This window comes from Mixophyes fleayi, chromosome 4, assembly GCF_038048845.1.
Source record: "Mixophyes fleayi isolate aMixFle1 chromosome 4, aMixFle1.hap1, whole genome shotgun sequence".
In the NCBI taxonomy this organism is placed as follows: Eukaryota; Metazoa; Chordata; class Amphibia; order Anura; family Limnodynastidae; genus Mixophyes; species Mixophyes fleayi.
The window spans coordinates 52939697-52957028 of record NC_134405.1 but is presented as its reverse complement, the minus strand read 5'-3'; the positions used below and the strand labels follow the sequence as shown (position 1 = coordinate 52957028).

General features: G+C 41.9%; 1 long non-coding RNA gene across 1 annotated transcript; it reads right to left on the bottom strand.

Moving 5' to 3' along the window:
• Positions 1-7400: 7400 nt before the first annotated feature.
• On the bottom strand, positions 7401-14749 carry LOC142151420 (uncharacterized). The gene is made up of 2 exons (XR_012691193.1): positions 14678-14749; positions 7401-7489 (listed from the first exon to the last, which is right to left on the bottom strand). It is a non-coding gene; the product is annotated as an uncharacterized LOC142151420 (long non-coding RNA).
• Positions 14750-17332: the final 2583 nt, after the last annotated feature.

The following is a 17332-nucleotide window of genomic DNA, read 5'->3' as shown; positions in this document are numbered from 1 at the left end:
CAGAACAATGAATTTTTTCGTAGCCTGGAGAGGACTTCTGCCACATGTTGGTGGTGAGAAGGCAGGTCCTGAGAAAAGATCAATATGTCGTCCAGATAGACGACGACACATACATATAATAAGTCCCGAAAGATCTCATTGATGAAGCCTTGAAAAACAGCGGGGGCATTACACAGCCCGAAAGGCATTACCAGATATTCGTAATGCCCGTCTCTGGTGTTAAACGCTGTCTTCCATTCGTCACCGGAACGGATTCTGATTAAATTGTAGGCACCACGAAGATCCAGCTTAGTAAAAATACGGGCTCCCTTGATGCGATCGAATAGCTCAGTAATCAGCGGAATGGGGTACCGATTCTTGATAGTAATGGCATTGAGTCCACGAAAATCTATGCAAGGGCGTAATGATCCATCCTTCTTTTTGACGAAGAAGAACCCAGCTCCAGCGGGAGAGGTGGAAGGTCGAATAAACCCACGCTGGAGGTTCTCCTGTATGTACTCAGATGTGGCTTGAGTTTCAGGTAACGAAAGTGGATAGACCCGGCCCCTGGGGGGAGTCTTGCCAGGTAGAAGGTCGATCGGACAATCCCAAGAACGATGAGGAGGAAGACGTTCAGACTGAGCTTTATCAAACACATCAGTAAATGAAGCATATTGAGGAGGGAGTCCCGGTGAGGTAGATGAGATGGAAGATTGCTGTACTTTGAGAGGAATAACTTGGGAAAGGCAACGATGGTGACATTCAGGCCCCCAAGACGTGACTTGAGGGGTGCGCCAGTCAATCTGGGGAGAGTGACACTGAAGCCATGGAAGGCCTAAGACAATCGGACTTGTCGTAACAGGAAGGATTAAAAACGATATTACTTCATGATGCAGGGCACCAATCTGAAGTGTTACTGGAGACGTACTCTGAGTGATGAGACCGTTGATGAGACGTGATCCATCTATAGCCGTCACAGTAATGGGTGTTTTTAAGGTAATCACTGGTAGAGACCATTGATTTACTAATGATTTGGAAATAAAATTTCCTGCTGCTCCGGAATCAATTAATGCCTGTGACTCAAAGGTTTTGGTAGCAGAGGAAATCGTAACATCAAAAGCGCAGACTTTAGATTTCATGGAAGATGGAGAGGACTCCAGGGACCCTAACTTCACCTCTCCAGAACTAGTTAGGGCCTGGCATTTCCCGATCTCTTAGGGCAGGAGCTGAGAATATGAGTGGAATCAGCACAATAGATACAGAGTCTATTCTTTACTCTTCGTTTTCTCTCCTCGGAAGATAATTTGGAACGTCCTATCTCCATGGGAATCACAGAGGGTGAAACTGGACGAAATTGAGGGTTAGAACGAAGAGGTGCTTTAGCAGAAGTTGTTCTTTCAGCCTCCCTTTCACGAAATCTCATATCAACACGATGGCAAAGAGAGATCAAATCTTCAAGTGACGAAGGAAGCTCTTGAGTAGTCAGTGCATCTTTAATTTTATCGGAGAGCCCCTGCCAGAAGGCGGCAACTAGGTCTTCAGTGTTCCACTGAAGTTCAGAGGCTAAGATCCTAAATTGAATGACGTACTGGCCTACTGTATGAGGTCCTTGTCGTAGGCGGAGGATGCTGGAAGCAGCGGAGGTCACACGACCTGGTTCATCGAACACACTTCGAAATGTAGAAATGAATTTGGCACTATCTTGCAATATAGGGTCATTTCTCTCCCACAGAGGGGAGGCCCAAGCCAGGGCTTGTCCTGAAAACAAAGAGATAAGATAGGCCACTCTGGAACGATGGGTAGAAAAATTTTGAGGTTGGAGCTCAAAATGGACTGAACATTGGTTCAGGAAACCCCTACAAGTTTTGGGGTCTCCATCGTACTTTGACGGAGTAGGCAGGTGAAGCGTGGAAGCTGTAGACACCTGGGATGGCACTGGGGAAACGGAGGAAAGCACAGAAGCCTCAGGAGTAGCTGTCACAGTCTGTCCAGATGTTCCTTGGGAGGTTAATGACTGATAACACTGAAGTAACAGCTGTTGGCGGGCATCCTGTTGCTCCACACGGCTGACCAGATGCTGCAGCATCTCTTTGGCGGTAGGTTCCGTATCTGGGTCTGTCATGGCCTGATCTTACTGTCACGGGCACTAGGAGTCTTTACCCAGGGATCACCAGGTGGTAAGCTTACCAGAGCAATGTAGATGGTAATAGTGTACTCTGGTAGCAGGGTGATCACGGAACAGGCAATAGTAGATGATGAGATGCTCAGGAAAGTCTATGACTAGCAGCACTGGTAATATGGAGGTAATAATACACGAGGAACTGTATGGACAAGGGCAAGTGGAGGTAGTCAGTGGTCTGCGTTAGCAAGTTGTACCACTGCTATAGTGAGGAGGAATGTCCAACAGAAACGAGGAGTTGATGAGAGTCAGCGGTCTGCGGATAGCAAGTGGTACCGCTGTCTGAGTGAAGGAATGGAATCCAAGTGGAGGTATCCGGGAAGTCAGTGGTCTGCGGTAGCAAGTTGTACCACTGCTATGTGAGAGGAATGGAACAGGTGATACCGGAACAGGAATCAGTGGTCTGCCTTCAGCAAGTTGTACCACTGAAAAAATATGTGAGGAGGTGTACGGGGAGAGACTGCAACACAGGATGTACACGGGCACATTAAACACGATCCACAGTAATATGCACAATATATATAAATGACTGAACAGGTCTGCAAATGTAGGAAGTCTCTGAAGTAATCCAGCACAAGGTAACACAGTCAATGATGGCAAACGACTCAGCGGATTGCAGACTCCAGAGGAGAACCAACACAGTCCAGCAAGATATGCAATACACCAGCACAGTCAATGAGAAGTATGCATACCGTGGTTCAGAAGGCAGTCAGATAGGAGTGCAGTGATACCTGGGCGGCAGGAGGCCGACAGGATGAGAAGTCCCTGGATGTAAGAAGCAGGAGTCTAGTAGGTGCAGCGCACAGGTAAGTAGACCAACAGGGACACGAATCCAATGCTGACAGGAGGGTAGCGACCAGGGGAACCAGGAAGGCGTGGAGAGCGGATCAGCAGTAGATGGACGATAGGACTGGCAGCGGCAGCAGGACTCTGCGAACCCACGGGAGAGATGAGATGAGGCTGAGGTGCACAGGAGCAGCGGATAGGAATCAGCTAGCAGTCACGATGATGAACACAGGCGAGTTGCCAGCTGGAGGCTGTAGTGCACGGAGGCAGCGGATAGGAATCAGCTCACGGTCACGATGATGAACACAGGCGAGTTGCCAGCTGGAGGCTGTAGTGCACGGAGGCAGCAGCTAGGAATCAGCTCACAGACTTTGATGATGAACAGGTGAGTGGATAAGGAGAGAAGGCTGTAGTGCACGGAGGCAGCGGATAGGAATCAGCAAACAGTCACTATGGAATATAATAGCGTTGAAGTGGTATAGGAGACTGTAGTGCACGGAGGCAGCGGATAGGGATCAGCAAACAGTCACTATGGAATATAATAGCGTTGAAGTGGTATAGGAGACTGTAGTGCACGGAGGCAGCGGATAGGAATCAGCAAACAGTCACAATGGAATATAATAGCGTTGAAGTGGTATAGGAGACTGTAGTGCACGGAGGCAGCGGATAGGAATCAGCAAACAGTCACGATGATACAGTTGATGGTAGAAGTGGTATAGGAGACTGTAGTGCACGGAGGCAGCGGATAGGAATCAGCAAACAGTCACGATGATACAGTTGATGGTAGAAGTGGTATGGGAACCACAGTAGGAGAAGTGGTTAGGAAACCACAGAGGTAGAAGTGGTTTGGAAACCACAGGAATCAGCAGCGCTGAATACACGAGGAAACACAGGAACACCTTCAGAGGCTCATGGGGAATGAGACTCCAAGATCAGGCAACGTGGTGTTGACCACAGGTGCTTAATATAGGGAGTGTTGCCTGATCTGCCAATTGAGTTAAAGGGACATACACTGAAGTATAGGAGAGGGCTGCGCATGCGCAGACCCTCAGGATGGAGGACGGCCACGGTTCCTAAATGTCCGGGAAGAGGCACTCACGGTCCGGTGAGTGACATGTGGATAATCAATACATACAAAATGGAAGTTGAATAATACAAGTTGTTATCCTTAAATGTTTAGGATGTAATGAGTTAACAATATTAGCTGAAAATTAATATGTAATCTTTAGCAGAAGTTGAACACATGTATATGAGGAAATCTATTAACCTGCACTTATAAATTGCAACTGATCTAAGCAAATGTATCCCCCCATGATGTGAAAAGGTGAAGTTGCAGTGAGGCCTACTTGGTAAAAGCCTGTTTCTAAGGGATGTTGAAGAGACCTATAAATGACCAATAATGGGGTGATATTATTAGTTTAGAGTCTGTTATGATGTATTTACCAACGTACTATCTTTGTGGTTTAAATCTATAAAAGAGATGCAAAAATAATTAATTTTGCCATTGGTCATTTTTTATTTTAATGGTCTGTACTGTACGTACAAAATAAACCAGCATATATTATAAAGACTTCCTTATTGTTAGTTTTTTTTCTTTCCATGACATTTATGAAGGTCTGAAATTCTTCATCTGTAAACTGAGGCCCATTATCACTGGTCAACTGCTCTGGTACCCCTGTTCTGGCAAAAGACTCCTCAACACTTCCATCGTATGCGTAGCTGTAGTAGAGCTGACTGCAAAAACTTTGGGCCATTTGGAACAGGCATCCAAGACCACCACTAACATGGACCCCATAAATGGTCCCATAAAGTCCACATGATTCCACTGCCACTCCCATGGATGCAACAGTGCAGGTATATTCTGGACAGATTGCCACCCAGAACACTCTCTGGCCATATCCTCCAACTGCTGAATTTCTACAAGACTCTTGCTCACAGGTTGACAGGGATAATGACCCGCACCCCCCAGAAGTGGCAGCCGGAATCAACTGTCAACTCACGTCTGCAATGAAAGTAAGGAGCCAGCTGCCGGCGCAGGGGAGTAACCCACTCTTTTTGTGTAGCTGTTGGATGGGGACTTGAACAGTCTTGCATCTGATCAAACAGATGGTTATAGGAAGACATTCCACTTGCGTCATTGTGAAAACATCCCCAGAATCCTTATTTTTCTGTGTCAGTCTGTAAAGGCAATGGCAACAATCCATCTGCATTAGCATGGTGTGCCGTCTGCTTAAATTCTATACAATAGCAGTGTCCACCTGAGAACAAGCCCCAGAGCTGCATCCTTGCAGTCGCAGTGACAGGAATACTCTTCCAAGGTTTAAAGATGGACAAAAGCGGTTGGTGGTCAGTTATAAAAGTGAATTTCTTGCCATATAAATATTGATTGAACCGTTTCATGCTCCAAACCAGGCTTAAGGCTTCCTGTCAATTGTGCATAGTTATGTTCCACCTTGGATAACTCCCGGGATGCGAAGGCGACTGGATGCTCCTTTCCATCCGGCATAGTATGTGACATAGCCGCTCCAATGCCATAAGCTGAAGCATCATAGGCCACTCTGACAGGAAGAGAGAGGTCATAGTGGATTAATACAGTGTCCAACGTAATCCATTTCTTTGCCTGTGTAAAAGCATGGTCATAGTGCCTTGATCATAGATATTTCTGACCCTGCTGGAGCAACTGATGTAATGGGTGCAGAATTGGAGCGATGTCAGGCAAGAATCTATGGTAGTATTTAATGAAGCAATCAATTTTTGGCAACAGATAGTAATATTTCCTACATGTTCCAGAATTCTTCTCTTTAGTGATCTAGTGGTCTTATAAAATCTTTTTTCTCACATTGGTTATGGTATCTGTCGTCAATCATTAGTCTTCTTCATATATTTGCAGGCTTTACATTTTTCCACATGAGTATGAGCCTTTCGGTGGCGGTCATAAATGCAACACTGTAAATGTCGGCAGCTAACCTGTCGGCATGAAAATGTTGGCAGACTATATGCCGCCATTTGCATTATGCTGACAGCTTGACAATGTGTACAGTATGATTGGCGATATGCACAATGTCACCAATCATGATGTTGACATTAAAGGACCATTACCAGCGGGTCCGGGGTGTAGCCGGCGGACCGTCATAATGCAAATGTCGGCATGTAGCCTGCCAACATTTTCATGTCAGCAGCACACCTCGGGCCTGATAGATGCTCAGATGAAAGTACGTTTGCGTGCTGTATCCTACATAACATTGCCCTGCGCATGCTCCGAAGCGGACTTCATGTCCAAACGCAAATGGCATGACTTGAGACGCGGATAGAGGGAGTGAAGGGGAGGACTAACATAAGTCATGTACAGTAAGGGCATGCAGGTGCGGCTGATTCTAGTCCTAGGTTTAACATAAGTACACTTGGTTTCTGCCGTATGACTTAGACCAGCTACAAGGCAGGTGTAAGTGCTGACTGATAGTGTTACTTTGCTTTATAAACTACATGTATGCATGCCGCTAGCTAGCACAGAACATGTGTATGCAAGTAAGATAGAGTTTAAAAACGCATTGTATGTGCAGTACACATTAAAAGTGTCTTGATTTAGATATTTAATTAAAAAAATTAGTTTAAATCCATCTTTTTATGAACGATTATACTATTAAGAGTTGTTCATTTATTTGATATAATTACATTTTCTACGTGTTCTGATAAGACCTTGTGTGTATACTACAGTCTGTTCTGTCTGTCTACATGCGACAAGTAATATTTAGGCAGAGTGTAGTTACACTCAGATGTACTTACACTCAGATGTCCTTACACTCAGATGTACTTAAACTCAGATGTACTTACACTCAGATGTACTTAAACTCAGATGTACTTACACTCAGATGTACTTACACTCAGATGTTCTTACACTCAGATGTACTTAAACTCAGATGTACTTACACTCAGATGTACTTACACTCAGATGTACTTACACTCAGATGTACTTACACTCGGATTCAAGCGTACACGAGATCTGCTTGGATTTGATTACGTTTAGAACTACGCTCAAGTTGCTCTTTAAAGCGCGAGTTGCGCGCAGGTTATGCCCGAATATGAACCAAGCTCCTACTGTTTAGTTTAAGTAAATTTTTCCTTCCAGGCAGGAACCACTGATTGCAGCTAAGATGGGTTTTAGGGAATTATTTCAAACATTTTCTGGACACCTTCAGATAACTGTCACTTCCTGAGCACTTTAACAAGTCTCAATTATACTGAAAGTAACAGACACTATTAGTAAAAGGGAGCGCCTGAGCGTAGAAACTTACTAACCAATTTACTGCACCTGCAGATGGCCAGATAGTCAGTCATTTGGTGATCAGTGATTGGATGACATTGGGAGAGACTGTTAGTGTGGTGTGCAGTGGGGTGGAGACAGAGAAAAGACATCCCTGATGTACAGCTATGAAACCCTCTACCACAAGCCATAAACTTACAATTTTTAGAGTTAACTCGAACCACAGCGTCACCTTCTGGGTGCTAACTCCATCTGTATGACGGCATCGTTTATGTGGGTCCTTGCTGGAATGATACAATAGGCAGGGTGTTAGACTGATTAAATAACGTTTCCTGAGTACTCAAAGACCAAATAGAAATATATATATATATATATTTAAAATGGACAAAAATGTTCCCTGTCGCAATCCTAATCAAGGGTGCCACTCCTTGCAAACAGAAACCACATAAGTACAAAATCAGGTGCGCCAGGGGAACCAAACACAATGGGGGTTAAATATGCAATTGTAAATAATGCTAAAAACAATGTATAAAGGAAGAAAAAAAAGGAAGACGGATGGCGGGCTTTGTCTGAAATACAAGTAATATTTATTGTAACCAATATAAAAATAATAATATAAAAAAATCAATATGAATCATTTATGCAACACATATAAAAAAATATAATATCTCAGATAAATAACATACATTAAAAAGCGTTGTCTCTAAGAAAGGATATCGATATGTATATTAGTATGCATGGCTGATAATGCAGAAAAAGGATGAAATTCAAATAGTAAACGTCTATTGGTGGAATCTTCAATCTAGATACTAACACAAAAATAGATAAAACAGAGTTCCCAGTACGTCATCTGGGCAAGGCGATGTCTAACTACACAATCTTTTGAAATCAGTCAAAAAAACACACCCCCAAAAAAAAATTACTGTGTTGAAGCGAAAAAGAAGTGTAACTGAGGAAAAGTTAGCTGCCGATAAAAAAAAAAATTGCCAACATGCCATTCTACACACGCAGTGGCAAAGAGAGAATGAGGCCTTCACCTTTCTCTATTAGTGGCAGATCCAAAAATGTTACCGATCCTACAAGTGGTGCATAACTACTGTTATGCGTCAAAGCCGAGCTGCAAGATAACAGTAAGGCATTAGAGGATAATGTTTGCTCTGAATCACAAATGACACCAATCCCTGTGGAGAGTCCATCCAACAGTGGGATGTCTATTCGTGAGCATTCTGTTAGTGTACCCATAAAGAGGGACCCTTTCAGCAGTTCTGCTGATGTGTGCCTGAACAGCCCGAGTGTAGCCGCTGATACACAAATTGAGGATGCCACTATGGAAATAGAAGAAGATGAGGGGGAGATTTGTGTAGGCGATGAGGGCGCTAATGAGGATGTTCATGAGGATGAGGTTGTTTGAGTAAGTCCTGCACCAGTGGCAGCAGTTCTGGCACGGGACAAGAAAAAGGTCATTGTCATGCCAGGCCATAAAACTAAAAAATCCACTTCTTATGTGTGGAATTATTTCTACCCCAATCCAGACAACTACTGTATAGCCATTTGTAGTGTATGTCAAGCCACAGTCAGTCGAGGGAGGGACCTTAACCATCTTGGAACCTCGTCTATGTTACGCCATTTGATGAGAGCTCATGGCAAAGTGTTGGGAAAAGCTAAATGTTCTTCCAAAAAAATTACAAGCACTCCATCATCAGCTAAGACCCTCCGCTCACCGACATCCCGACGGCTACAAAATACACCCACCACACCATCCTCATCAATATCCTCAGTAGCGCTCGGAGTTAGCCTGGCATCCCACTTATTAAGGCTGGATGACTGCTGCACTATAATTGATTCCTCTGAAGAAAGCGTTAGTCCCACTACTGCTGCTGTTGCTGCTGCTGGGGGTGAATCGTCAGCCCAGAGGAAGGCCAAGAAAATGAGCAGTCCTACATTTCATTAACTGTGAAACAATCATTTGCGAGGGGAAGCAAATATGACAGCAGTCACCCAGTCGCCAAGCGAATCACAGACGCCATGGCTGCCATGTTAGTGTTAGATCTGCGTCCAATCTCCACAATAAACACAGCTGGCTTTTCACAGTTAATTGAGGTTTTGTGTCCGCGTTACAGAATTCCATCGCAACAACATTTTTACCGTAAAGCTATTCCACAACTATACCAAAAAGTGTGTACAAATGTAGAGATTGCGCTGAAAAATGCCATTCTGGCCACTGTACACTTAACCACAGATATGTGGACAAGTGGAAGTGGGCAAACCAAAGACTATATGATTGTGACAGCCCACTGGGTTGGTCATTCACCTTTACCAGCAGGAACAGCAGCAGCATTTACACAACTACGTAAAATTTGTCACAGGCAGGCCACTCTTTGTATCACCGGCTTCACTAACAGGCATACAGCTGACAATTTGTTACGCAAACTAAGAGATGTGATTGATACATGGCTTATACCACTTGGACTCTCCCCAGGACATGTCATTTCTGATAACGCCAACAATATAGTGCGAGCATTACAGCTGGGTGATTTCCAGCACATTCCCTGTTTTGCTCACACCATCAACTTGGTGGTGCAGAGCTTCCTACGAAATAACCGTGAGGTGCAGGAGATGCTTACGGTGGTCCGTAAGATTTCAGGCCATTTCAGGCATTCGGCCACAGCATGTAGGAGATTGCAGCAGCTCTAAGAGCAGTTTAACTTGCCCTGCCACCAACTTAAGCAGGAGGTGGTAACTAGGTGGAATTTCACCCTGTACATGCTGCAGAGGATGGAGGAACAGTGCAAATTCATCCAAGCGTATTGCACAAGCCATGACATTGGGAAAGGAGGGGGGATGTATTTCAGTCTTGCACAGTGGGAAATCCTTTCAGTGTTGTGCAAGGAGCTGAAACCATTTGACATTGTGACGTGTGAAGTGAGTGCAGAGCCAAGTCATTACTTTAATTAGACTATTGGAAAAGCAGCTTGAGAAACTGAAGGAGGAGATGAAATCAAGCAATTACGCAAAGTATGTTGGCCTTATCGATCAAGTACTTCATTCGCTTCACAATGATCCTCGAGTTATTAAGATCTTAAAACTTGGATCAGTACGTTTTGGCCACTGTGCTTGATCCAAGGTTTAAGACCTACATTGAGTCTTTGCTTCAAAATGAACGAGATGTGAACTTTTGCAAGGAGCTATTGCTCTGCAAGTTGGCTGCTGAACTGGGTCTCAGTTTGACGATGTGTCCTCCTTCACTCTCTCAAGCTGCTGCAGCTCGTAAAAAGATACATTTCCCAAAAAGAAGCAGGGAAGACACAGGGGGCAGACCAGAACAATTTAACATCTGGGGGTAAATGTATTAGCATGCAGGTTCTTCAATACCCGCGAGTTCAGCGTCTTCGGCGATTAAATTTAAAGCGGCGCTGCTTTGTAAAGGGAAGTTTCCCTTTACAAGGCAGCGCCGCTTTAAATTTAATCGCCGAAGACGCTGAACTCGCGGGTGTTGGAGAACCTGCATGTTAATACATTTACCCCCTGGGCTGGTTTGAAGGATTTTTCAAAAAAATGTGTCACCTTGCCCATAACTCCATCCAATACGAGTATAAACATGCAGAGGATGGTGGAGGATTATTTTCAAGAGGTAATTGATATGGAAATGTCAGACAGCCCCTTTCCTTACTGGGAGGAAAAGCAGGCCATTTGGAAACCCATGTACAAACTTGCTTTGCAATACCTAAGCTGCCCACCCTCCAGTGTATACTCTGAACGAGTGTTCAGCACAGCCGGGAACTTAGTCAGTAATCGCCGTAGATGGTTACTTCCCAAAAATGTGGAGAAAATGATGTTTATAAAAATGAACTACATCTTCCACGAGGAAGGCCCTTACCATCAATGACATCCAAGCACTGACTGTTCTCTAATGGCGGATTCAAGCGGCGATGAATTGATAGTCTGTGATTATGATGTACACACTGATGAGGGTGAGGATGAAGCCCAGATGATGATGATAACATCTTTTTAAAACTTTCTATTTAAGTCTAGGGTGCAATCTACCCCCAAAGAGGAAAGGGACTTGGGGCATTTCCATATCACGTACCATCTTGAAAAGCTGCTGTTTTGGCAATTTCTCATTATGGGTAGGGTGTCATACACAAACTGACCCCAAACTGCCTTTGTCCATTCCAATTAATATTGTATAGTCTATAACGGCTGAATTTTTTTGTATTTTCTACAAGTGGAGGGGGGCCTATAGAGACAGAAACCAAACTGCCTTTGTCCATTTCTTTACATATTTAACTATAAGTGTAGGGTGTAATATACACCCAAAGACGATGGCTGCATTGCCAATATGCATAGATGGACAGGAAGACAATCTGGTTTGTGTTTAGAATTAATGAAGGCCTACCAGGAATTAAACTGTTTTTTTGCTAATTTATTAGCTTTACAATTACGTGGAGCACTAATTTTGGTTATTTTATGCCCAAAAACATTGATTTTCCAACAAAATAGCAAAACAAAACCAAACAAAACAAAAACCAAAACACGCAATGGCGGTTTTGCAAAACCAAAACCAAAACCGAAATACGACGGTAATCCAGATCCAAAACCAAAACACGGGGGTCAGTGAGCATCTCTAATATACACAGAACGCCTTGCACTTACAGTTTATACATATATCTATAATATCCCTCAATATAATAATACAGGATAACAATACCAAAGCTAAACCTTTGTACAGAACATATATTGTAATTAATCCTGCATTCACCACCATTACTTTATTACACTCACTTTGATGCTTTTCTATGTCCTATACTAACTCAATACATTCTCTATACATATATCTTTATTCACTGTCCCTTTGTGGTATTCCAGAAATTAGTTATAATAGATGTCTACTAGTAACAGTGCAGTATAGCAGTACAGTATATATAATACAGGATAGTTCAGTACAGCAATATAGCTTATAATAGAGATATACTTCCAGATAGCAATATTATTGTCAGATATAAATGTATAGATCAGTATAGCAGTAGTTAGTAATATATAGATCAGTATAGTAGTATTATAATCAGATATAAGTGTATAGATCAGTATAGAAGTATTATAATCAGATATAAATGTATAGGTCAGTATAGCAGTATTATATTATAGATATAAATGTATAGATCAGTATAACAGTAGTTAGTAATATAAAGGTCAGTATAGTAGTATTATATTACAGATATAAATGTATATATCAGTATAGCAGTATTACATTATAGATATAAATGTATAGGTCAGTATAGCAGTATTATATTAGATATAAATGTATAGATCAGTATAGCAGTATTATATTATAGATATAAATGTATAGATCAGTATAGCAGTATTATATTACAGATATAAATGTATAGATCATTATAGCAGTATTATATTACAGATATAAATGTATAGATCAGTATATCAGTATTATATTACAGATATAAATGTATAGATCATTATAGCAGTATTATATTACAGATATAAATGTATAGATCAGTATATCAGTATTATATTACAGATATAAATGTATAGATCAGTATATCAGTATTATATTACAGATATAAATGTATAGATCAGTATAGCAGTATTATAGTCAGATATAAATGTATAGATCAGTATAGCAGTATTATATTACAGATATAAATGTATAGATCAGTATAACAGTATTATATATCAGATATAAATGTATAGATCGGTATAGCAGTATTATATTACAGATATAAATGTATAGATCAGTATAACAGTATTATATATCAGATATAAATGTATAGATCAGTATAGCAGTAGTTAGTAATATATAGATCAGTATAGTAGTATTATAATCAGATATAAATGTATAGAACAGTATAGTAGTATTATAATCAGATATAAATGTATAGATCAATATAGCAGTATTATATTATAGATATAAATGTATAGATCAGTATAACAGTATTATATATCAGATATAAATGTATAGATCAGTATAGCAGTAGTTAGTAATATATAGGTCAGTATAGCAGTATTATAGTCAGATATAAATGTATAGATCAGTATAGCAGTAGTTAGTAATGTATAGATCAGTATAGCAGTATTATAGTCAGATATAAATGTATAGATCAGTATAGCAGTATTATAGTCAGATATAAATGTATAGATCAGTATAGCAGTATTATATTCAGATATAAATGTATAGATCAGTATAGCAGTATTATATTACAGATATAAATGTATAGATCAGTATAGCAGTATTATATTACAGATATAAATGTCTAGATCAGTATAACAGTATTATATATCAGATATAAATGTATAGATCAGTATAGCAGTAGATAGTAATATATAGATCAGTATAGTAGTATTATAATCAGATATAAATGTATAGATCAGTATAGCAGTATTATATTATAGATATAAATGTATAGATCAGTATAGCAGTATTATATTACAGATATAAATGTATAGATCAGACAGGCAGACAGTGGTGGGGTGCAGTATGTATGTATGATCGGGCAGACAGTGGTGGGGTGCAGTATGTATGTATGATCTGGCAGGTATTGGTGGGGTGCAGTATGTATGTATGATCGGGCAGACAGTGGTGGGGTGTAGTATGTATGTATGATCTGGCAGGCAGTGGTGGGGTGCAGTATGTATGTATGTATGATCTGGCAGGCAGTGGTGGGGTGCAGTATGTATGTATGTATGTATGTTCTGGCAGGCAGTGGTGGGGTGCAGTATGTATGTATGATCTGGCAGACAGTAGTGGGTTGCAGTATGTATGTGTGATCAGGCAGGCAGTGGTGGGTTGCAGTATGTATGTATGATCTGGCAGGCAGTGGTGGGGTGCAGTATGTATGTATGATCTGGCAGGCAGTGGTGGGGTGCAGCATGTATGTATGATCTGGCATGCAGCGGTGAGATGCAGTATGTATGTATGATCTGGCAGGTAGTTTTGGGGTGCAGTATGTATGTATGATCTGGCTTGCAGTGGTGGGGTGCAATATGTATGTATGATCTGGCAGACAGTGGTGGAGGCAATATGTATGTATGATCTGGCAGGTAGTGGTGGGGTGCAGTATGTATGTATGATCAGGCAGGCAGTGGTGGGGTGCAGTATATATGTATGATCTGCCAGGCACTGGTGGGGTGCAGTATGTATGTATGATCTGGCAGGCAGTGGTGGGGTGCAGTATGTATGTATGTATGTATGTATGTATGTATGTATGTATGCATGTATGATCTGGCAGGCAGTGGTGGGGTGCAGTATGTATGTATCATCTGGCAGGCAGTGGTGGGGTGCAGTATGTATGTATGTATGTATGTATGTTCTGGCAGGTAGTGATGGGGTGCAGTATGTATGTATGTATGTATGTATGTATGTATGTATGATCTGGCAGACAGTGGTGGGGTGCAGTATGTATGTACCAGCATCAGTCATGCACTGTATATATGTATATAACTCCCATGTGTACATTTACCTGAGTCAGACAGTTGCTCCTTGGAGTTTAGCAGTTTCCATAGTGGCAGTGGTGCTGGCACAGAGGTGCTGTATGTCCCGACTGGAGGAAATAGACTGAGTTCTCTGCAGCCCGTCCTCACTAGTCACTCACAGAACGGCTGAGGGATGTGGGGGATGGAAGGAAAACCTCCCTCCTTCTCTGTTCTTCAGGACCCGTCCAAGGACAAGTCCCCTAAAACATGTTTGGGAGCCTCACGTAGTATACATTAATCCAACAAAACCTCTTTGTAATAATATACAACAGATGACATGTAGTAAAGAATAAAGATATTTAACATATTTTGCAAACAGTTCGGAATCTTAAATCCAGATGTTGTCCTTTACATCCTGTTATAGCTCTGTCCTGCTAAAGGTATCTGGCATCAATTTACACACATGGAATACACACATCTATTCATTCATCTAAAACATTACATTTCTTTTAACATTTTATAGTTCCCTAAACTATTAATAACTTCATCCAACAACAATTAGTATTATTATTATGTCAAAACTATAGTTTATCAGAAGTGAAAAACGGGAAGATTTTCAAATGTAGATTATTCTTGATTTATAATTTTTTTTATACTTTTTTCTGAAATTTGGCAAACACCCTGCCGCCCCCCCACTCTGAAAATTAACATGGCCTAATGCAATCTATTACAGGCAACATTAATATAAGGGCACAACTGCCCTTATAATAATACACATTTGCCATTATAATGTATGTCTTATATATCGCATGCTAAAAATTAAGAGGCGCTCAAAAACCCTGAAACATATATATATATATATATATATATATATATATATATATATATATATATATATATATGTGTGTGTGTGTTTTAAGGGTTTTTAAAGACCTTTTAATTTTTATATAATACATACATTATAATAAAACATAATTTTACATATATAGGAAAGTCTACGGGACACCTCGCAGCAGAGATTCCAACTGTAATCGTCATCAATGTGCTCAGCACAATGTCCGTGTGCCACATCGCCAGCAATGTGCGCGTGCAATGTCCGTGTGCCACATCGCCAGCAATGTGCTCAGCGAAATGTCCGTGTGCCACATCGCCAGCAATGTGCGCAGTGCAATGTCCGTGTGCCACATCGCCAGCAATGTGCTCAGCGCAATGTCCGTGTGCCACATCGCTAGCAATGTGCGCAGTGCAATGTCCGTGTGCAACATCGCCAGCAATGTGCTCAGCGCAATGTCCGTGTGCCACATCGCCAGCAATGTGCGCAGTGCAATGTCCGTGTGCCACATCACCAGCAATGTGCTCAGCGCAATGTCCGTGTGCCACATCGCCAGCAATTGAATCTCCCCTATATTCATATTGTTATTTTATGAATAAATTAGTTTTGAGTTTAAAACTTTATTCAATTTTCTCTCATCATTATTGAATTTATGTGTAAGGGTTTTTGAGTTCCTCTAAATTTTTATTGTGTTTTTATCTTTGTATGGGGTTGTAGCCATTTCTCTTATACACTTACAATTGTGTTTCATTATCTGACCATTTCCAAACACATCTGTGATTTTTTTGATGTACATTTTCCAAACAGGTCCCTATATTCCAGGATCCAGACAAGAATCCAGTACCAGGTTGTAAAAGCTGCAATAGCAGGTAGGTGAGAGCAACACCATTTAATGCATAATGGGGGGAATTCAACTACTGGCGATGTGGCGGCGCGGACATCGCCTCACACACATCGCCGGCGAAATGGTGTGCGGGCATCGCCATGCACACATTGACGGCGACATGGTGTGTGGACATTGCCCCGCACACATTACCGGCAATTACGGTATAAAATGTCTGACGAAATCTCCGCCGCACAGTGTTCCTCGGATGCTCCAGAGACACTTTGTGGCTAATTGAATTCCCCCCATAAAGTTGTATGTAGAGAGGCGCAGCCACAGCCCATGTTTGCCACTCCCCCATCACGCCCCATTCATAGGCACACGCACATCCATTCTGCTACTATGTGTGAAGGAGGGCCCAGAAAGTTGCTGTACAGGGGCCCGAAATTCCTCTTGGTGGCCTGCGATCAGCCATTAAAACAGAGAAAACAGCAAAATGTTTGAAGAGATTACGGCAGGAGGGTGATTTCTCCTCCATAACCCATTTAACATTTCTTAATGCTGTCCCCATAGATTAATATGGGGTCTGCGCAGTACTGCAGTGCCCATTTCAGGGTGGCGTTACCTGTTATATTCTATGTGATTAACCTCAGGGGCAGATCAGGGGGGGCATCACACTGCTCCCACCTTTACCATACTGCTCCCACCTTTATCGCACTAGTCCCATCTTCATCACACTGCTTTCACCTTCATCACACTGCTTCTACTTCACCACACTGCTCCCACCTTTATCGCACTACTCCCATCTTCATCACACTGCTTTCACCTTCATCACACTGCTCCCACCTTCATCACACTGCTCCCGTCTTCATCACACTACTCCCACCTTCATCACACTACTCCCATCTTCATCAAACTACTCCCATCTTCATCACACTGCTCCCACCTACATCACACTACTCCCATCTTAATTACACTACTCCCACTGTCATCAAACTACTCCCATCTTTATCAAACTACTCCCATCTTCATCACACTGCTCCCACC